The following is a 22,972-nucleotide window of genomic DNA, read 5'->3' as shown; positions in this document are numbered from 1 at the left end:
GCCGTACAGTCTTGACTGATAGCGTCGTCGAATCAATAAAATCTCTTAAGTGTAACATCAGACACCGTATCAAGCTTTTATTTCTAGTAAATGAGAGTCCATTTGTCGGAATGCGAGTTTTTATTGTTTATCTATCAATGTGATTGCTTATATCCATTTGATGTCATATTGTTATGGTCTAGTAACTAATCATTTTTATGGACTCTGATCATAAATCAAGAACGTATTATATTGCCAATTGGTTTAGCTTTCTATTGGCAGCGAGTGACAAAGCCTTTGACTATGTCTGATAAAGGTCATAATTAGGTAGTAACTTAAAAAATCTTCATTAAAACAATCATTAATAAGAGTATTTAATGGCACAGAGCATCAATTCAAGCTATTAAATTTAAGGAGCCCAGACTATCTTAGTTAATGGAATTCACCCTCTAATTAGTTTTCAGAACAGATTGAAAAATAGTATAACTCAAGAAACTTTCCAGATTTATAGTTAAGAACGGTCGAGTTGTAAAAGGATCATTAAAATTGTTTTAATTTTACAACCAAGGTATTGTTCGGGGGTCTTTATCACCCCGCATTATATATTACAATTATATTCAGAGTCGACGAAGTTTGCTGAGCTTATAACACCCGATCTCCATAACATTATAACTCCAATTCACATCTTAGACAATTAACAAGTAAATTCACAGTAGAGGCGAAAGAGATCATTCGGTGAAAACATTTTACTGAAGAGTACTTAAAACTTTGGTCCCTTCCCGTTGTCGCTCGAAGCCATTCTCCCTTGTTTCTCGTATTGCGGACGAGGCGTTAACCACCGTGGAGATTTATGAAAGTGGCTTGTCTTTTTGAGGCACTCGAGGGCAAAGGGGAGTTATTATCTATGTTTACCGTCGCCTTAATTTTGTTTCTCCTTTTTAGGGCGTTGCTTTTAATTTCGGGGGCTGCAAAGTTTTCGTTGAACTTTCATAAAAGTAAATACAGGCTATTAAGGACGGTCCGCGATGAAGTGTTTCTAAAAGCAATTTCAAATGTTCATGTTTGGAATGGGGATGAGATTCGCCACTTTCAGCTAGTTTACTGCCTTTCGTGGAGCTCGAAGGAAAAGATAAATCACTAAATATTACCTTTTGGCTTGAATTTTGAGTTTATTCAAAAATATTGGGATATATTTTATGTATATTTCCATAAAGTTTAAAATACTTCCGACGTACATAGATAAATATAGTTTTACATGTAAGATTCAAAAATGAAATTGCCTTGATTAAAAAGTCACAAAATAACATCATACTATTTACTATAATAAATCTGCCAATAACACAATCTGCTAGCTAGATAACTTAACCAAAAAAATGTTTGAAAACTTTCAATGCTGTAATCAACGTACAAGTCCTCAGACCAAGAGTTCCCTACTATCTGGAATTAATTAAACTTCGTTCCCCTTTGCATATCAATTAGTTCGACGGCTCGTAGGTGAACGATAAGGACTGTAACGTAATTCAATTGATATAAGGATCGAATCGGTCTTCCATTTAAAATAACTTATCCAGCAATAAAACTTTATATTGGTTGGACTCTGTTTTAGAAACAGGGTTGCCGTATGTCAAATTGATTAAGTATTAAGTGCACAGTTAGGGTTGTCGTAGTTTTAAGTTGATTAAGTATTAAGTACCTACTTTAAATAATGCCTTTATTTTTTTTCGGTATCAAGTTACTATTTATGAACTATTTATAACTATGTTTGCTGGAAGTGTAAAATATTATCAACAAATTACGGGTTATACAAGAATTGGTACATTAAAAATAGAAAAATTGACGATCATAAAAAAATATCTTATCATTTTTACGCAAAAAATCAAGATTCGTTGTTAATATAACAGTTTGCAGAAAAATACACCTTCCAACATCTACGTACTTTTACAAATATTACGTCTGCGATATAACGCGAGATGCCGCGACAGGCAGAAGCGTACGTACAAATTGCGGCCATCATTAATCCTTTAATATCTTGCCCCGTTTCGGCGAAGTTGCTACCTCAATAGCGGTTGTTATTCTACATTTACATATAAACACCCTCATACGAGACCCGGATATCACTGATAAGGTATCTCTCTCGCTATCTCCCTCAAAGAAGGTTAAACCAACGAATTAAAGAAAATGGACTGCGATTAGCTTCTGTTTAAACTTTTATCGCCTATCAAATTAATCTTAAATACAGTAATAAAATTTTAAATTCATACGAAGTTCAATAACAACATACTTGGTGCAAGTAATCACCAAAAATAACAACGTTATTGGTAGGTATTTTAAGCGAAATAGCTGAAATTTTGTACCACATAACTGGCCCCGTTTACTTCGGCCGGCATGTTAAAAGGTTGCTATTATCTCGTTAGGGAATTTCTCGAATATATATGTTGAGAATATTTTGTATTGACCCGTAAACATGCCGCTGGGCTTAACGATATAACCAACATAATATTCTGACTGTTATGTTTTCATTGAGTTCTTGAAAATTAGAACGGCCCGTGTGACCTAAGCAGTATATTTGGACTTGGAAGTGTTGAAAATAAGTGGTTTTATAAATTATTTAAATTCTATATTTACCACTTTACGTTTACTACGTAACTCAAATAAAATCATAATTTCTACTTACTCACTTACTATTTATTTATTTAAATAGAACACGATTACAATAAAACGTTTAAGTCCTAGAACAAAAATCATTATTCAACACCAGCCGTTGCCTTAAGAATGTAAATCCTTTACACAAATAAACCAGTCAATATTGTAAAACAAATTCAACAGCTCAAACTGACGTATATCACCATCAATCTTTAGTAAGCCCTCTTGTACGAAGGAACCGAATGTAAGACATTAGAGAATCTCCGAGTGGATAAGGAAAAGGGTCATAGTAACCAAACGTCACTAGAAAAATCGGTTGCCATCAATCCGTACTCCTCATGCGGGCGAAAATCCCTTCAAAAGTCAAGCAATTTCTCGGCGATATTTCGTCATCGCCTTCTGAATGCTCTTTGTTGACTATGAGAACGAAATTATGCATTACTCATTTATATAGCAAGCATTTGTTTTGGCCGAAGACGTGTACAAATTGGATGTCGTGTTGTTTACTACTTTCTGATGGTTTTGGAAAAAGACGTCGATCAGTTTTGTTTTGGATATCATTAGTCATATTTGTTGGACACAAGGTCACTGATTGCCAAGGTGTTTGATGACTCCTAGAGTACGATATTTTTTTTGGCAATCATATACGCATTACCAACATTAACACTAACAACGTTATTACTAGTATCTCTCAATTCCTAGAAAAGTTTAATAGGTAGGTACTATGGGTTGTGATTAATTTTTTTGAAAACATCAACAAGGATGACGATTCAATGCCATATCCGAAAAAACTACTATGACTTCTGTAACTACTGTATATATTATTTAAGGTTCAAAAACATATTTAAACGATTCCAAAGACAGGGGAATTCTTGCAAAAAGTAAAAAGAAATGATCAGATTTAATGACAATTCTTCATTAGGAGTCCTAGTTTATTATTTTCATCGCACTCAAAAGAAACAGTTAAACCAAGCAGCTATTATAAATTATCTTTTAAAATATTTGTACATTTTAGTAACTTAAGAACAATTAATATAACGAGTGCGGGAGTTTTTAGAGCACCGTTTAGTTTCACAAAAAGCAAATATTGACTTCCATTAGTTGTTTTGGCATCACGCCAAATGTATGAAAGGGGTCTCGAAAACCTTTTGTTTTTAGTCTTTGTCAATATTGTTGGGATTCAAAACGTCTCGTCTGCCTTAGAACTTGAGACTTTGTTACAGTTTTTTCGAGAGCTTTGTAACGGTCTCAAACTGTTGCCTCAACGGAGTTCGTAATTCTATTTTAGTTTTTTGCAAGTCATTAATAAGGTAACGTTAGTTAGCAAGAGTTAGTTTTAGTTACTATTTGTGAAAGGTGTTAATTCATTGTACTGGAAGAAATACGTCGCAATATTAATTTTGATCAACTAGTAAATGAAAAATAAATAAATCATTTTGTTGAAAAAGAAGTTCATTTAATCTTTGTCTTAAACCTGTTGAAACTATGACGATATATTTGAAACGCTTAAGTATAAATTGATGTACACATTCATTAAATAGGCAGTATTATAGCAGATACATTTACATGGCCTAACCTTACAGGTATCTTCAGACATAGGGTACAAATCAAATAATGCCATTCTGTTTACTGTTATATTAACCTTTAATTCGATCGACTCAATACTATATTGATTAGATCTATTAAACGAGTTATCCCTGCATTAGCCACGTGACTTGAGTGACAAGGTAGTGTACACCTACTATGTGTGTGATGTGGTAATAGCTTACATTACACTGATTGCGTCTTTGATATGCTAATGTAATACCAATCTTTATTAGACATATTTTCTTACTCAAACAAGATGACGAATGTTCTAAACATTTTTTGCTTTAATAATTGTTTTTGACGGGTAATAATTATGACAGGATCTTAGAAAGAAAGAAAGAAATTCTGGACTTCTTGGAACAGATGAAATATTAATTGTTTAATGATGTCCAGCTAAATGTAATAAATATGAAAGATGACCCAACCATTTTTATATGATGAAAGAATGTTTGTGCATTTATTTATAAAAAATAAATCTAAAACTAGATTGTCGGATTATACTATTGCGAAATATTAAATTAGTCTCTGCTGCGATCTGTTTAAACTTTTTACTTCGCACTTCTCAGAAGCTGACCCAAAGGGCGGCGAAAAGGCGTGCAACCGATCTGAATTTTTGGAAATCCGACAAGTTTAACGAAATATTCGATTAAAGACATTTATGACACACATGAATACTTTGCATATGCGGGGATTGAACCGTATAATACTGGTGATTAAATTCATTAAATCGTCACGTATGAACACCTTTGAAACCAAACTATTATAAAAGTCCACAAGTTATTTTTCAGTAAGTCATACAATCCAATCGTGGCCACAGTTTCCAATATAATAAAGGCCAATTTCTCAATGGAAGCCAGATGTGGGAATTAATATCATGTTTCTCGTATTATCAGTATTTTTCTGAAATTGCTATAAAACCTAGGACAAGTGTTGCTTTGGGTAGTCTGGTCACGTAACAGAACTATTGCTTTTGTATTGAACGAAGCATCTATGCACTAAGTTATTTGGTTTTTCCGACCTATTTTTATGTTAGTGACAAGTGCCAGCACAATTTATTAGTGAGAACATTTCATATAATAATATGTAAGAAAAAAAATATCGGTCTATTCTATTCAATGTGTGCCAGAAAGGACAATGAACGTTTAAACGAAAAGGATCTAATTTTTGATAAGTCTGCTTATTCACAAGATATAACAGTGCTGGTGTTTTCACGATGTTTTCTTACACCGCATGTTAAAATGTAGAACACGGTATCAAACATTTCACGGCAACCTCTGCTAGATTTTCACCTAAAAACATATTTAAAAAATGTTACGGTACACAACCATAGAATATGGTAAAGCTCGATACGAAAAATCAAAGCAAAATTTGTGATTTGATTATTAATTATTACAAGCAGTTTAGCAGCAGTCATGCTTCTTGCATTAAACTTTGTATTTGAGACTTGTTTCCTATAATGTAAGTAGGCGATCCGTCATTCTTCTTTACATAAACTTTGCCATAAGCGGTCTAGCAGTATTTATAATCCTTAGATTTTGCGAGATCTCGTGCGAGGAAGTGTAGCCGGGAGCCTTTTGCTACCAAGTGTTTTGTAATCAATATTTAAATATAAGAATTATGAGAGATGGATAGAATTATGGTATGCTTCCTTTGGTATGCTTGCTTGAGTACAAACACTAATTTTAATAACAACTATTTTCTGAACTTCTCAAGCTCTTAAAAACCTCGTTCAAAAATTTATCAACTTGCAAATCTATTAAATTAAGTCATAAGCTTCGTTCCTAGTGTATTTAGTTCTTAAGCAGCATTTTCTAGAGCAATCCTTTTGCTCTTCCATATTCATGCCTCTTTTCATAAAGCCTTCATACAAAGTCATTCGGGTGTAACTCTCTCACGAGATGAAACACCTTTAGACTTAGAAATTATCATTACTTTAGTCTCAAACGTTTGTAAAGAGTATCTCGAATATTGATGGAGAAAATATTTATTTTTGATAAAGGTAAGTACACAGAGGCAGTCTTTGTAGTGCTTAGCAAATTTATTTTAGTTAGGTATACTATTTTTGTTTTGTTTTCATTATGGTGGAATAAATATTTCATGTTTAGAAGATACTTTATGTTCGTTTTTGATTCGTCGTACGGTCGTAATCGTAATCGAAATCGAAAGATTAGTAAAATCGGTATGTAAGTATCTACTTACATACCGATTTTGCTAATCTTTATGGAACATCTTTTAATAAAATAAACCTTTTTTTTAAACCTCTATGACGCGGTAGAGAAAACTGATCTTTAGCTCAAGGGTGTTCTGACATTTTGAATTGGTATTGCCACCTTCTAGATCCAAAATCAGTTCAGCTCTATATTGTCAGAAAATCGAGCTGCATGTAAATTTCAGTTAAATCGGAAACCATACATACCCATATACAGATCAACAAAAGATACATAATATATTGTGAAAGCTTGGCGTGTGTAGGTTGTGTAAGTACGCCGTGTATTTTCAAACAAAAATATCCTGCCTTTACTAAGCCGCATTCAATAAGTTTAAAGGTCAAATAGATGAGACCAATTACAAAAAAAGGGTTCAACAAGGAAGAGGTCAAAAGATCCCTTCAAACAAACGAATGATACCAATAGATCCCGAAATAACCATTGACGTAAAACCCTTTGACCGACCTACAAATATTTGTAAGGTGTATTAAGCTAATGGTACCAATTTGAGGTTAATGGGGTCAATATGAAAGTAGTACAAAATCACTACAAATATGTTTTAGGGTTCCTTGCCCAAAAGATAAAAAAGGTCCATGGTACTAATAAGGTTATGCTGACTGTTAATTTATCTGTTTGTCACTAGACTGCATCTCATTAACAGTTACCGATAGTTGAGACAGTTGTAATTTTGAAAAAATTGAATAAAATAAATATTTTCTGTTTTCCATAACGTCACGTTATTATCCATAATAGTGCAGAACCCTTCATGCACATGCCTGATTCGGAGTTGGTTGTTTTTTTTTCCTAAGGGAACTGTTACCGCAATTACCGTATTTTGATCATTAGGTATATTGTCTGATCTAATGTAAATTGTACGAGCCACTGACCTGATTACGATAATATTATAAGGATGATTGTATACCGTAGGTATTCAATATTTGTTTAGTTTATAAGATTTTTACTTGCCTTTTATGAAGGAAAAAAAGATGTTTTATCATAAATATATTTTGGGGATAAAAAAAAGTGACTCGAGTACCAATATTTGTAACAACTTGATCAAAGTAATATTAAGTTCTTAATACAATGAATTTGATCTCGAATATTTTTTTGCGGTTTACGTCTTCATTTGAAAGAAAATAACTCTTTAAGAGCTCGTTATAGATATGCAGCTTATAAAATAAGAACATGAGATTATAACAGGAAAACAGTAGCTGTTGCCAAAAGTTATTGCCAGCGCTCCAAACGATATAAGTTTGTTTAGCAAAAAGTTTAAAACTATTTCCAAAGGAACTTGCTCTTATAGTTCACTTTATCGGAAGAAAGTAGGAAATTTTAGTTCAGTGATAAAAAAATGCGTTTTTTATTCTTCTGAGTACTTAATAACTACTCTTTCACTGCGATTGCTGCTGGCGTTAAGTCGAGACGTGGTACAGCTTAGTGTAGTACGCTTTCTTACTTTCTCAATTCAAACAGCTGCATTCCAGAGTGCCTCATAAAACACAGGATATAAGAACGGTAAGCTAAATAAAAACACAAAAAAAAACATTTCAATATTTTTTGAAGAAAATACAAAAAAATACCATTATTTTCCTAATAATCTTTGCCAGACCAGTGATAAAACTGATAGATATTTACATTTTATTAAGAAACAAACATAATATTGTCCTATTTTTAGTCATCTAAAATGCCCAGAACCTAAATTAATATTTTTATTCATTGAAAAATACGCTCTAACCTGAAATACATTTAACTTAAAACATTATTTGTTCAACCATTTGTGTTCTCTAAACAATACCCGAAGCGGACTCCTAAATCTAAAGCGAGAACACAAATTTAATGTTCTAGTTGAACGCTGCCTTAACGGCCATGTTTAGTGGCCTTAAAATCGCATTATTAGTGACAAAATAGTGTCCTGGGTAACATTAAAGTGGCTCGTTTCTATTACCGTGTCTCTTGATAGCCTCCCGATATGTACTTAAATACAGAAATGTGTTCCGATTGTTATCCCAAAGGTTAAAGTGAGGGTAAGTGGGTTTTGTCTTGTCGGTCGCTCGTATTATTTGCTTCTATATTTAGCAGTGCCTTGGTCATGATGTACATATTCAGTATATATATAAATATTCCTTTTGGGAATTGGTTAACAATACAAGCATGGTAGATAATAATTTTGTGGTTTTGAACCTTTGAGACAATAATTGTCTGTATTAAAAAGGTAGTAGTACATAATAAAGTTGTAAAAAAAAATGATAGAAAAGTGAAATCTGTACACTAAATATAGTTACTGCATGGTCCACAAACGATACCGATTCCAAAAGTTGTGTCTGATTTTGGGCACGCTCATTTTAAAATGACTAATGCTATTTATAAACATCCAAAAAGTCCTACCCAAAGTAACTAATAACTAATTTTTCACTAGGTTGAATGCATGTACGTAAGTTTAAAATAAAATATTTAAAAAATATGTTTTTTTCTGTTAACTTTTATAAAAACCATATTAATGGCTGTTTCGAAGCAATTTCTAACCGAGATTGTTGATTGCAGTTCCAAACGCGATACTGAAATATCAAAAGATTCCCGAAAACGCAATGTTTTATTTAAGACATTACTTTAAAACCTCAAACTCATTTCTCGACTGTCAAGAATTCGCAACTGTTGGTGGTCCTTGTTACTATGGCAACGTCTAAGAAACCATAAATATATAAGGAACACACCAAGCTACACTCAAGACTACGAAATCTTGGCAGACACTGCACAATATCACTTCAAAAAGGTGTCCCATCCTTTTACAAAAGCAATCATCCCAAAATCGCATCACAAGTCACTCGCTACAACAATGCTGAGAAAATAAAAACGAAACCATACTTGTTCCGCCCATAAAAACGGGGAGAAGAGTGTTGTAACTACTCTCGTCCAACAAAGAGGTTTTAGGTCAAGGGTCCTTTTGCGAGTGCGCCCCAAGTGCGACGCGTGCAATTTATAGGAATGACGTAACTTGATTATTGCAGACACCTTAATTATATTAGCAGACGATTTGGGAGCTTTCCTTGTTTATAGAACAAAGAGATCCTTATTATTTCAGTTGAGTTAGAAAAAATAAGAAAGTTTAAGAGCAAAATTATTTTTGGACAATAAGTTATATCCAAAATTAAATTATTTATCAAACATATGTATCTTTGAAACATTGATTTAAATACCCAAACATGTTTTGGTAACAGTTTTATTAACGTAACTACGAGTACCTCATCAGTTTAAAAAAACTTGGACAACACAACAGACATGCTTCGCCAACGTCATCAAGGAAATACAGTCTGTAAATTTTGTATTGTTTAATGTCGTAACGTCAATTAGACTTGAGGAGTCGACATCCCTGGCTGGTGGCAGCGGTAAGATAATTGCATAAAATGGGAAATGCTGGTTTCCTAGACAATGAAATTGACAGGATGCTTGGAATGAAATTAGGTACAAGACCGGGCAAGCAGTAAGCCAAAAAGCCGACGAGCTTCGGATAAAAGTCAAACGTTTGAGATGGATTAACTGAACCTACTCGTAAATAGTCTCTAATAAACAGGAAAGTCTTGAGGGACATCATGGAGAAGAATTTCAAAATCACGTTCCGTATTTTATGACTTCAAAGAGCAATTTTGACATGTTCGAATTCGTCTGTGTGTTGCCATTATGGCGCGCTGTACCTGTTAATCTTTAATTAATCGTGACCTCAAAAGGTATGCAATACAGAAAATTGTATTCTGTTCTATTATAAAGTATTTTAGTATCGCTTACTAAAACTTGTTGAAACAAATATATAAGCAAAACCAGAATTGAATTGAGGAAAAAGCTTAAATAGTAAAATGTACTGCAATGCAAATTAATTAAGAATTTAATAATACTAAGTATATCACCGTATAATTAACACATAAAGTATTGGGAGAACTGATTGGTTTAATCAATGTAGATACCTGTTTTCTTTGTTTATGAGAACATTCTATGTTATCAGGATATTTACGGTATCTTTAACTTTATGCAAAAATATCCCCCCAAGGTCTTCAGTGCGTAAAGCTAAGATTTCGATCTTATATTAAACATTAATTTTCTTTACAAATACTTTTTTCGGCAACGACCTTTTGTTCGGTATGTTTACCGCCAAGTAGGGCGCCAAATTTGGAATTATCTCTAAGTATAAATCTTTTTCGTAGCCGCAAAATTTTGCACAGAAATCTTAAAGAACGAATGTTGCGTTTTGCTAAGTTAACGTTTTACAACAGTGAGGGGGCAAAACAACCAAACAGCAGAAATTTCCGTACGAATAACTCAGGACGGTATTTAACAAATTAAACCTCGACTTTATAACAAATAAGTAAATGAAAATGTCAATGTTAAGTATGTACATAATATTATGTGTGTCTTCTAAAAATACTGAAATGGAAACTGGTCATCAGCTATAATTTCCGACAGTATGATTCCGTTTGTACTTGCACTAAAAAAAATCTTGCGCAGAAGAAAAATATTCATAAGGTCATATTACTCCCAGCCGACATCGGTACTAAAATACTTCGTGAAACTAAATAGATCCCTAGCCACGCTATTTTACATTTTCGGAAATAATTTCACCGCTAGCTACGTGTTAAGAAGAATTTAAAGTCACAATGCTTGCTCATAAATTCGGCTCCACAGGGATTAAAAAGTTAAGCGGAGGCATTATTTTTCTCACGTAATTACTTTGTTAGCCGAAATAAGAAAAAACGCTTTTTAAGCTGGTTTACTTTAACGCTGGGCTGAGCATTCATTATTGACTGATAAGCCTCTTTTACTGCAAGAATTTCCCTAATAATAGTATTTCCTTGAGAAGCTCAAAGCTAACTCCAAATGCACAAATTAATCGAAAACAAGTTAAGCTCTGATTGATATGGTCGGTCAGTGGATGAGTGACCATCTATGTCCTAACGAGTTAATCATCATTTTGGAAGCCAAGTAAAATTTTGGGTCTATGCTGTTATTTACACATCTTTGACAGTCATTACGCTTAATCAGAAGCTAGAAAGTCTGACAACCAATTTGGGTACCGTGTTCCTCAGATAACTAGGTTGAGATAGTCAGATATGCACGTGTTCCAGGACTAGAAGCCGACACCAACATAGTTGGAGAAAGGTTAAGGATGATGACTTCGAGTATTTAATTTCCCATATTTTTACAACTAAACGTGGCCGTAATCCCTATGGAAACGTGGACATTAGTATCCAAGTGGAATACAAAGTCAAAGAAGTTCTTACATATGCAAACTTTATTGGGGACTAACGTCGGCAGACATTGGAGAATTGCGTTCCCTCGTTTACTAGCAGCCAAGAAGCCAACTTCAAAAAGAAAAATCACAAATATTTTACCGTTGTTTCAATGTCAAATTTCACCATTGAAATTAACGTGATATAGTTTGGAGTCGAGTGCTTTTTTTTTTGTTAATTTCGGAAAATATGCCACCGAATACAAGTTTCCATATTATGTAGAAGATAATAGTCTAACATTGTATTTTCTCATTAGAACAATACAATTATGTATGTAAATCGCTGAATAACGAGCTAATTTAAGTGTCTTAACCACGTGCTTTGCATATTCATAAAGGATATGCTACAACCTCTGCAGTTTAGTGTTAATGAAGTTATGACGTAATATAAGAATGTACATTTAATTAAAAATTTAATTTAGAATGATTTATTTATTTATTTTGATATTTTGTTTCAAACCTTCTTTGATGAAAGATTTTAGTTCTGAGAGCTTTCCTTGACCTCACATAGCAGTACTGTCATAGTTGCAGTTTGTGAAAGTGAAACAAGCACTATCCTATACGGTGAAAAGTAGTTTCCCTTTTTCCCAACTGTGATAGAATTTACTGCATTAAAGGGTTCCTGCAGGCATATTGGTATTCATTAATATCTTGCTTAATATTTTCTGTTTTCTAGATGTGTTATTAGTTTTGCAAAAGACAAAAAGGCATAAATGAGAAAAGGGACGCCTAATAGTGGCATCTTACACAAGATTAATGAAAGAGTTCTATGGTTCTAAAATATGAATTTCTTGCTCATATTTTGTGTAAATGCTGCACATAGTGTTTATTATTTATTCAAAATTGACAAAAAAAACTGATAGAAGACTAACATGCATCTAAACAGTAAAATCCACATTCACAGTAAACTTTTCGCATACATATTTTTTTAATTTTTGTACTTTGTATATAACCCTAGCTAGCTTTATCGACCTAGTTTCAACAAAAGACCTTAGTTTCAACAAAACTTTGTTTACATATTACCAATCCATATTGAACTAATCAGTGTCTTGATTTGAATCCAAAGAGTATAAAGTAAAAAAAAAATGTAGGTAGGTAAACGTCACTCGTAAATGTTCTATTATAGTTTAAAACTTGTCATGTGTCATTTAATTCATAATAGAGTCTCACAAACAAAAAGTTATTACACCAACAAAGAGCTAAAGATATTAAATGCAAAATCAAACTTGAAATTTTAAGCAGCCTTAGAAGTTGCGATAGCAGCACTCCAAACAAAATTACTTCAGCAATTGCTACGGAACAAAGTTATTTAAATTTGAAACTGCAAGAAACTGTACTTAGAAAATACGAGAAGTCCAAATTAAAGTCACATTTCATATTACATTACGTCCTTATTTAACATTCATTTGCAAGTATTATTAACAACAAAGTTGAAAAACGTAATGTATTTTGAAATACAAAAGTTAACTTGCGACTTAACGTTTTGTGTTTTACATAGTACGACGTTACCGTTGGACGAGTGTCGAGATCACAAATTTGTATTCCAGACTCAGAATAAAGTTCATTTAAATATAAATGCGACAAGACCTTTACCCAGTAAATGCTGTTACTCCTATAAACTCAGTCGTAATTTTTTATGACGATTCTGAAATAACTTTGGACATTTTACAAGCTCTAGTAGCGAAATACAATGAGCGAGTACTAACGCTATGAAATCATATTAAAACAGTAAATTAGCAATAATCTCTTTCGTAGAAATGTAAATGCTTACAAACAATTTCCATGTTACAATTTAGCTCGAAGTATCGCGAGCAAAGCGAAATCGACAACAAAGATGTACACATTAAACTATAGCAATAATGGAGAACTTGGCCAAGTTTCCATCTCATAACACTAGGAAGACAAAAGCTTTATGATATTCCAATAAACCTTAATACAATACGAAGGCAGGGAACTATAAAACATCGCATGGAAGCTATAAATCCAAGCGGGATTTAAAATTTCATACTGCGTCTTCGGTTACGTCAATTTTCATACAAAATTCATGGCTGCAGCTTGTAGCGTTTTAACAACAAATTTGAGGCGTTTCTTTTTCAAGACGTTTATTTTAGTTTCATGAATAATTTCCATTTCATACAATTTTGTGGTAGTTATGGTGGGAGTAACGTAAATATTTATTAGGCGCCGCTATAACCTGATATCTGAAATTTAAATCGCCGAGTCGTTATATTTTTCTTTTATTCGTTTACTTGCTTTGAATTTAGGATTATTTTTGTAATAGCAAACATTTCAAATCATTCAAGTGGAATTAAACTGGTATCATTTCGTGGACTAAGAAACTAAAAACTTAATCGAAAGCCCAATTAACTTCGCAATAAGAACTTTGGTTTAAAATGAGCCCATTAGTTGATTTACCATTGTACTGTACAAACACTCTTCCACTTTGTACTATTTTTGTTGTGGACGGAGTTAAAGCACTGATCAATTATTTACATTAACAGAGAATAAAGGAACTGGTACAGAATGTGGACAAAATCGATCCAAAGTTAATTAGGTCCATCTATATTTGCGGTCGTGCGCCACTCTCTGCATCAAAGGCTTATTCTGAACGGACATTTTCTTTCTCACCATTCGATTGTTATTTCGAATAGGGAACTTCGTTATAATTGAGATATTTTTACAGAAATCTTTACTGATTATATTTTACATGAGGGTAAAAAATATCGAACCCTCCTCAAAATATAAAGAAGGTCTAAAAAGGCTGATGTGACGACAGAAACTTTGAACAAAGGTTGACCGAAGAAGGCAAAGCAAATAAACTTTGAGAGAATATGGACAAAGTTTCTTTTAAAGTGAGTAAGGAAAAAGCTGGTTAATTTATCGGTGTCTAATTTTGGAGTTCTTTTCCTAATTTCGAATACACCGAGTAGGAGTATTCGTTTATTAAAATGACAAATTTCTCAGTACTTTATTTTTGGGACTTTTATTATCTACTAATTTATGGTTTCTTCTTTCCGTTATATCCTCTTCACTGTTGATGACTATGTATTACGATTATGTAACTAATAACAAAATTACAGTATTTTTTTGAAGCTGTAATGAATTGATTTCTCATGGGCGCACATTTTTGTCAAACTCCAGTTACAAAACAATTATAAAAGCCACCAGAATAAGGATCCTCGTCCACGGTTCGGACGTTTCCGTCATGAATTAACCCGATTTTGCGCTCAGCTGACGATGGAAGTGGCTCAGATGCATATCAAGATGTAAGCTTCAACCACCGACATACAATAAAGGTAAACAACACAGTGCCAGTCTAAGGACCGGGAGAAAATACTGGATAACCTTATCAGTATCTTAAGGACCTCCAGAGGACTAAATTTTCTCAGTCTGGAACTAGAATGCAGTTAATGCTATTTTGCTAATGACAAAATCACTGCTATTTTTTATTTATTATTTGATAGTGATTTATTTTATGAAGCTGTATTTTATACAGCCAATGTTTGAAATTAAAATAATACCAAGGATTGGGTACAAGATTTAATCAGTTTTTATCTCTTTTGGAAGTCAGTGAACTGAATAAACCAGAGCGCAATCACAGTTGAAATCGTCGGTTTGGTTGAAGCCAAATGCATTAGAAGTTTTCTTAGAGTTTTAGTTCCTTAAGGAAGTCAGCTTCTTCAAATAATGGAGAAACGTTTATTTTAGAACGATAAGATTTTTGCCAAACTTATATGAGACGATTTTTAAACGGATTTTAATCTCTTATCTTTTTTGGTGAAGTTTAATCCTTTAAATAGAAAATGTTTAGTTATTAACACTGGATCATCTTAAACTATTTTGCCGAACCGGTTTTCAGATATTTAAGTTTGTTTTTTTCAATGATAACCTAAATACCAAAATAAATTAATCTGTATGAAGTTCGGTGTGTAATTACATCAGCAGCCTAGATATTCCAAGAATAGTGCTCTTCATAGTAAGCCTCTAAGCTTTTAAAGTAAGACCTGTAGTTCTTGTGGGGAAGCGACATACAGTCATACGTAGTGTATCATGCCGTCTTGCTTCCTCCACAGCGAAGTACTCCAGGTTGAGGAGCTTAAATACAAGCCTCAAACAATACCCGCTCATTATCTTATTGATTTAGCTTTCAATATCCATCCAGAAATACTACGTAGCTTCAGATGCAGTCGTTTCTTCAGTTTCGAGGTTAATCGTAGCATGATTAACATAATCAGTCTCGGAGCCCCGGATTGTAGATCGATAACGGTTTTCCTCCTTAAAGGTTTTAATAACAATAGGTTAAATTAAGTAAAATGATTTGCCTTCTTCAAATTCGTATATAACCTCAAACAGGTTTTTGAGGTTAATATATTATAATATAGTAACGTGGAGAACATTTTCGAAATGATTTTTATTCGTAAGAAGTTGATTTTTGAATTCTTAAAGCTTATAAAGATCAAAAACAGCAAAACAATAAATCCATTTAGTAAGTATATAAACGAATAGACTCAACAATAAATCAACCAGTACAATTTTACCATCAGACAGGAATTGCCCAAAAACAATTACAAATGAAACTGAGAGTAAAACAAAAAGCGTTATTTCACGGGCCCTAAAAACTGTTTCTAAGTTTTTTTCTATATCATAAATTCGACCAATTACGGTAGCGAGAGAGGAGCCATTTGTCACAGTGTAAAAAACGGAGCTGGTCCGCGACCCGTCAGTCCATCTGTCTGCTGTAGACCTACATCAAAACGCTGTTGACTGACAGACCTTATATATAACGCCGGTTATTGCACCCATGGCAGAGATGGACAGCTTAAACAAAAAGTTTTCTCCTTAATACTGTTCACATTTTCTGCCATGTGTTACATTGTTATTATTGTTCTGTTTTTATTATTATATCCTGGGACAACTCACACACGGTCATCGGATCCCAAGCTAAGCAGAGCTTGTGTTATGGTACCCAGACAACTGATAAACTTACTTATATATTTCTAAATACATACCTATTATAGATAAATTACACTCAGACACCAGAACAAATGATCATGCTAATCACACAACATTTGTCCTGGGCGGGAATCGAACCCACGACCTCCGGTATAGCAGTCAGGGTCACTAACCACTAGACCAACTGGCCCGTATTGTACTCGTTTAATTTAATCTCGGAATTTGACTGTCTTGCACAAACTAATATTACAAAAAATGTATCGGTTATAACTCTTGGTATATTGTTTAACGAGCCGATGGGAGGAAAACATCGAAAAGGTCTCATCTTATAGCTGTCAACTGTTTCATCGGTGTGTCCTATTAGTGTAAGATTTCGGAAGTTCAAGACTTTTAGTGTCAACACTTTTGATTTTCTTTGTCATTTGTTTCAGACTTGTTACTTCTCTATTATTGTTATATTACTTATGTTATCATACGATGTACGTTCAATAGATCAACATTTTGACCTTGAAACTTGAAATTTTTCACAATTGTTCACATCTTAAGAGGACTTGTTAAAAGGATGCTGAATTTGATTACATCTAAGATACGTATTAATGTTTTACCCGATGCCAAAAATGAGTTTTTATTTGAAACCTCGTGATGGTCCTCTCATCAGTACTAATCTAGTATTGGCTGTATTGTCGCGCATCGATGACGCGGGCTTGTTGTCAGCCGAGGGAATTAGGGATAGCCAGTTAGTTAGTTATCCGGCCACTTGTCGTCCATTAAAGCCTCGTTAGCCGAACGCAGGTGAATGTGACAGTAACCGAGTTATAGAAGACTGTTTCATAATATTCTGTGACCATTCATCACTTATTTCAACAAAAGATCTTAATTTTTTTGAGTCTATCGCAAAATAAAAATATTTTTAAGGAGTACTATTTTTATTGTTCCTGATCTGACCTAACGTGACCTTTTTAAGTGTATTAGAGTCGGATTATTGCCTCTATCGGGCGACTTGTCGCATAGTTTTTAAAACTGAAACTTTAAAACATCCATGTTTAAGCATATAAAACTTATTTTTAGCTACAAAAACAAAAACCGACTTTAAATCAAAACTACTTAGCCAAAGTTGATAGCCGATGCTCTGAGGTAATGACGAATCGAGAACCACCTCCTTTTAGAAGTCGGTTGAAAATTGCACATCGCCAAATCAAATATGTGTCATCAAAATCTTTTATAGTGTTGAAGTAAAATACTCGAACGATATCAATGAATTTGGCAGACGTTTTGCCGACAAAGGCTTGCTTCGATGTTTAAAGAGAAGATCTTTTATTATATCAGTTTAAACAATAAAAATATCGTTTATTTTTAGATCTTTATATTTTAAGACACGTTTAGGTGAAATATTCATACTCTCAGTTATTCGTATGTCAAAGTAAAATTTTTGAGCTTTACATTTTAAAATTATGTTTTTATTTTAATAATAATACATAATTACGTAATGTACACATAGGTACGCAAGGTTTTATATCGACAACCTCTCCTTCCCCTCGCTTTTAATAATATCAATCATCGCACAAAGTGTTGAAACATCAAATTTTATTGAATAAAATAAAACGCACCCCAAAAATAAAGGTAAATGATAAAAAACATGCTGTACCCATTCACACGGGCTTATCTTTGTGACCATCGCCTCTCGTACTCCGCTGAATTCTATATTAACATTGGTCCACAAATCGCATACCAAATCTGGATCTTATTTGCGATTCACATAACGGGCAATCATGGCCGTAAATGGAGTGTGCTCTATTAAGCAGTTTGGATTACGCTGTGTACGCTGTGCATGCTATCGGTAGTTACGCCTCTATTCGATTTGGTTGTACCGTCAGCAACAATGGTCGAACACAATTGGATTTACAAACGGCCAATATTTCTTTCAATTGATGTTTAGACTGTATTCAAAAATATTGTGTTGGCTTGACAGTAGTAATAATTGAATTAGATTAAATTCATTTTTTTTGTTGATCTAGAAGTTTAGATATGTTACATTTTTCCGAGCGCTGATAAATGTTGTTTTACTGACACTGATAAATGTTATAAAGTACTTATCAAAAATAATTTTCAAATTGAATTTCCCTCTGACCATACTCAAACATACTCATAATGTATGCCTTATGTGACGTACTGATTGCAATATGAAAAATATTGTAAAGTTTATTTAATACCGATATTGGTCACTCACTAGTAAACTGTTCGTGGTATTTTTGAAGTTCCATTGTTATCAACGTAATTGACAGGTGTACATGTTGAGCATGGCCTTTTAAAATGGACGATGTTTTTAAAAGTTTTCAATTGGATTGTAAAATTTTTGTTCAATAAAACTATGTTCTATGACTTGCAGTTGACTAGCTGGCTTGTTAATTCAGTTTTGGTTTATTTTAATACTTTTGTTTGGGATTAGAGATTGGGGAAATAGGAAAAAGGCAGCTTGCATTTTTTCTACAACCTTTTATGTAAGTAGTTTTGATATTATGAAGGGACACGCCAATTTATAAGCTGCTTTAAGACCTCCCATATCTTAAACCGTATTTACTTCGTATCTACTACCTAAGTACTTAAAGTAAGAGAATACGTATGACAACGGTTCGTTTTTGATGTCTACCGTGTAGTTTAATTAATAATTATGGATACTTATTTTGAATACGAATCTAAAAATATCTATGCTTTTTTTAATGACCTTCTAAACCCCGAACGAAGTCGCAACGATTAGTGTTAATAAAGTAATGATTATTTATAAAATATTTTATTTAAGTAGCGATATAAACATAACATAATTTCGTAATCATGTACAAAAAATACCAAGCTAACTATAAAGCCAATTTTCTTTTATATGTCATAAACTCATCCAATATTAAGATCGTACAAGCTCATGTAATATTTATATTAAGCCGCGTAATATCACTGAAAGCCAGCCTTAAATAGCTTGGTAGAGGCCAAACTAGTAAAGATGATATTAATTAGAGCATAATATTAATATACAAGACAAATTAATTGTAGACCTTGTACCAAGACTTTGATAGGATCAAAAGGGATTATAATCGGTATTTTATTGTATGATAGTTAAGGTCTATTGATATTGTATTAGATTTGCAAATATATCTATAGGGTGATTGAGAATTGTATTATAACTAAGCAATGGTAAATGCTTTTGAATGCCTGATTGCCGATTGGTGTATGTCACCTTTCCAAAGAAGCGCGTTTTTGTGACCCACGAATTCATGTTCTGAGTCTGGGTGTCTTTGTGTTTGCGACTTGAATATTATTGAAATTCTCAAGGCACACAAAGACTACTAAGAGTATTAAGAAGACGATTATAGTAATGAATTATCATTACCATAATCGTCTTCTGAAGTGATCGGGATTGCTTATATGTAAATTTCACTGGATTTTAAAAAGTCCTATTTTGGAGCCATCGATATACAAACAAAACATGTATAATATTGATGTCTAAAAACCTTTATGTTAACTTACTGCATACATCAATTCTCACGTATCGATACTAGGTACTCAACAAAACTAGCAATAAATTTCGTGTAAATTTTGAAGATTCATGTTAAATGCATGCTTCCAACAGTGTGTTATTGTAGCCAATTAATTAAAATGTCGAAATAATGGCCCCTTCAACAACGCTGACGGACTATGTAAACAGATTTTTAATTAATACATTGTATGCTTTTATTAACTTGCCGCATGACCCTGCATTGACCGGATAACACTTTGACATTATTAAATGTACATAGAATACTCTATTATAATTTTGATAATATTTATGCATCGTTAAATCTTTAGTGCCGCTCTACAAGTGTATGACGTCACGATTCAGAACGAAGACGGTTATTCAGTATCGTTGATATCGATTTTCTTGAACTCATCTTTAAAAGCATTTTATAAATTTGATTTTTTTTTTATGTAACACTATTTTTACATAAATAGGTTAGAATTTTCTTCCCTTTCCTTCGTAGAAGACGTTTTGAAGACTCGCTAATTAGTCGTTGTTCATTTAGTTCTCACTCACTCTTTACTGCCACCGCGTCAGTCCATGATCAAGACCACTAGTTGGTTCTGAAACTAGTCGGGTGACTCGAATAAATTCATGTGATTGAACCGTTAGATCACGTAATTAAGTTGTGCCACTGGTTTCGTAAGTAAGCATTTTTAAAGTAAGCAATTTTACAATAAAACTAACATTTAATTTGGCGAAATATAAATTTATTTAACTCAAAATACATTAGTGCTTGTGGAACACAGGTTTACACAGTCGCGTTTGTAATGTTATACTTTGATGTACCGTATGGGTTACAAAATGTGTATTTAGGCAGAGCCCAATTATGAAACAATATTTTTAAAACAAGTGATTTAAAATTTTGTTTTATTTAAAGACTAACTATCAAATTATGATAAAAACATGTGAAAGTGATACAAAATATAGAACCGAAATGTAGTGGAGTTCCTGCACAGTTTTATTATTGTTAGCAGCGTGACGAAATTTATTTCTTAACTTTGTGATTCTTGTCGTTCATTGAGCTCTGTCAAAACCATAAATTAAGTCTTCATGGGTTTCAGTATGACATGAAAAACGATAAAATAAAATGTCAAGAAAATCTAAAACTCTATTTGCTGTAAATAAACAGGTGGAGCAACTAGGGAACTGAGGAAAGGCATGCTTCATGCTCAATCAATAACTCATTTCACTCGCCTGTAAACTAAGAGCCTAGACTTTATCGGTCCTTAGCGAATAAATCACACCCCATCCTTCTGAAGTTGGTCATGAAATCTGTTGTGTTAAAGTATAAGATAATTGAATTCGTCCTTAGTTATATATACTGCCTACTTGACTAAATACCACAAAGGTTCATGAAAATTATAATTTTGAATGGTGGTAATTTTTTCTGTGAAATCAGATTCAATTCACTGGGAATGTTGATATTAATAAAAAGGTAGATACTTATTATGTTTCGGATATTGGTCAAAAAATATATAATCAATAATATTATTAACAAAAAAAGGTTGGCTGCTACCAAGGGTTATAATTTAATTGTCGTTTGAATCTAATCCGTGCGTTTCAGTACTTTTTTGACGCTCAGAAAGTTCAAACGTTAAAAAATAAATTAACAATATCAAATCATACCATAATAAAAATCATGAAGACATCACAAACTATCCAAATAATGAACTAAAAAAACAATTTGACCAAACGAGTTTCGAAGAATTTTCCCCAGCAATATTTGCGGGGCTCTTCAATAGAAGGCAATTAAAGCTAAGGTGGTAGGCTCTTTCGGCCGGCATTCGTAAATGCAACGAAGGGTTTCCGAGTAGTCCATAAATAAAGTGGTTTGTCTGGCATCCGCCCCAATAATTACGAGTAGTTATTTGAAGGAAGAAATGAAGAAAAATGTCCTGTGGTTATGAGGGATCGTGTTTGTATTAAGGGGAGTTTGTTATGATGTGGGGTGTTTGTCATTCATTATTTCAGGCCAGGATCAGAAGATAAGGTTTATTTCTCTGGGTTGGACTGATTCCCTTAAGATATGTGGATAGATTTTGGGGAGGCCTTTGCTCAGTTGTGGACAAAGTCATCTTCAAAATTTTAAGACTAATCAAAAAAGGTTCATTACGTTAAAATATATTAAATTACCATTTAAACTGAGGTCACTTTTTAAATAGAATTCCTTATCCAATTTTCACTTTCGACCAAAGTTAGTACTTGTAAAATTGTTCCTAGTCCAGGCATCATGGTCAAATGGATACTGTTGACGTTAGTTAATAGTACATTAATAGGAATCGTTGTTTACGCGTATTTATCGGTAAAACCCGACTAGTTTTGTACTCAAATGTTTTTCTTTATCATGACCTGCCTCGGTTTTCCCGATTTATATGCTTAAGTAAACCTTTAACAAATAAATAATTATGAATCCGCCTCAAAATCTCTTTATTAGAGAATTCTTTAGATGCTTTAAAACACTGTTATTTATATTGCAGTGTTTACTCATATCGTAATTAGGTGGAAATAATGTACAGTAAATTATAAAAATATATTTTAAGAAATATTTATACCGCATTAAACTGAGTCAACTCGAATTGCTTGCATTCGCAAAACTCAGTGAGTGAGCAAAAGTAAAGAAAGCTTTAATTTGTTTATTTGTGTTTCTCTAGCTTTGGATAAAGCCTTTAGAAAATGTTTGCAAGCAAAAATAAATGACAAATTAATAACAAAGTAGGACCACTGGGTTGTGTGTTTTATTCACAAAGTACTGGCTTAAACGTAGTTGTGATCTAATAAAAA

The sequence above is a fragment of the Trichoplusia ni genome, chromosome 19 (assembly GCF_003590095.1).
Source record: "Trichoplusia ni isolate ovarian cell line Hi5 chromosome 19, tn1, whole genome shotgun sequence".
NCBI classification, from domain to species: Eukaryota; Metazoa; Arthropoda; class Insecta; order Lepidoptera; family Noctuidae; genus Trichoplusia; species Trichoplusia ni.
This window is presented reverse-complemented; position numbering follows the sequence as displayed.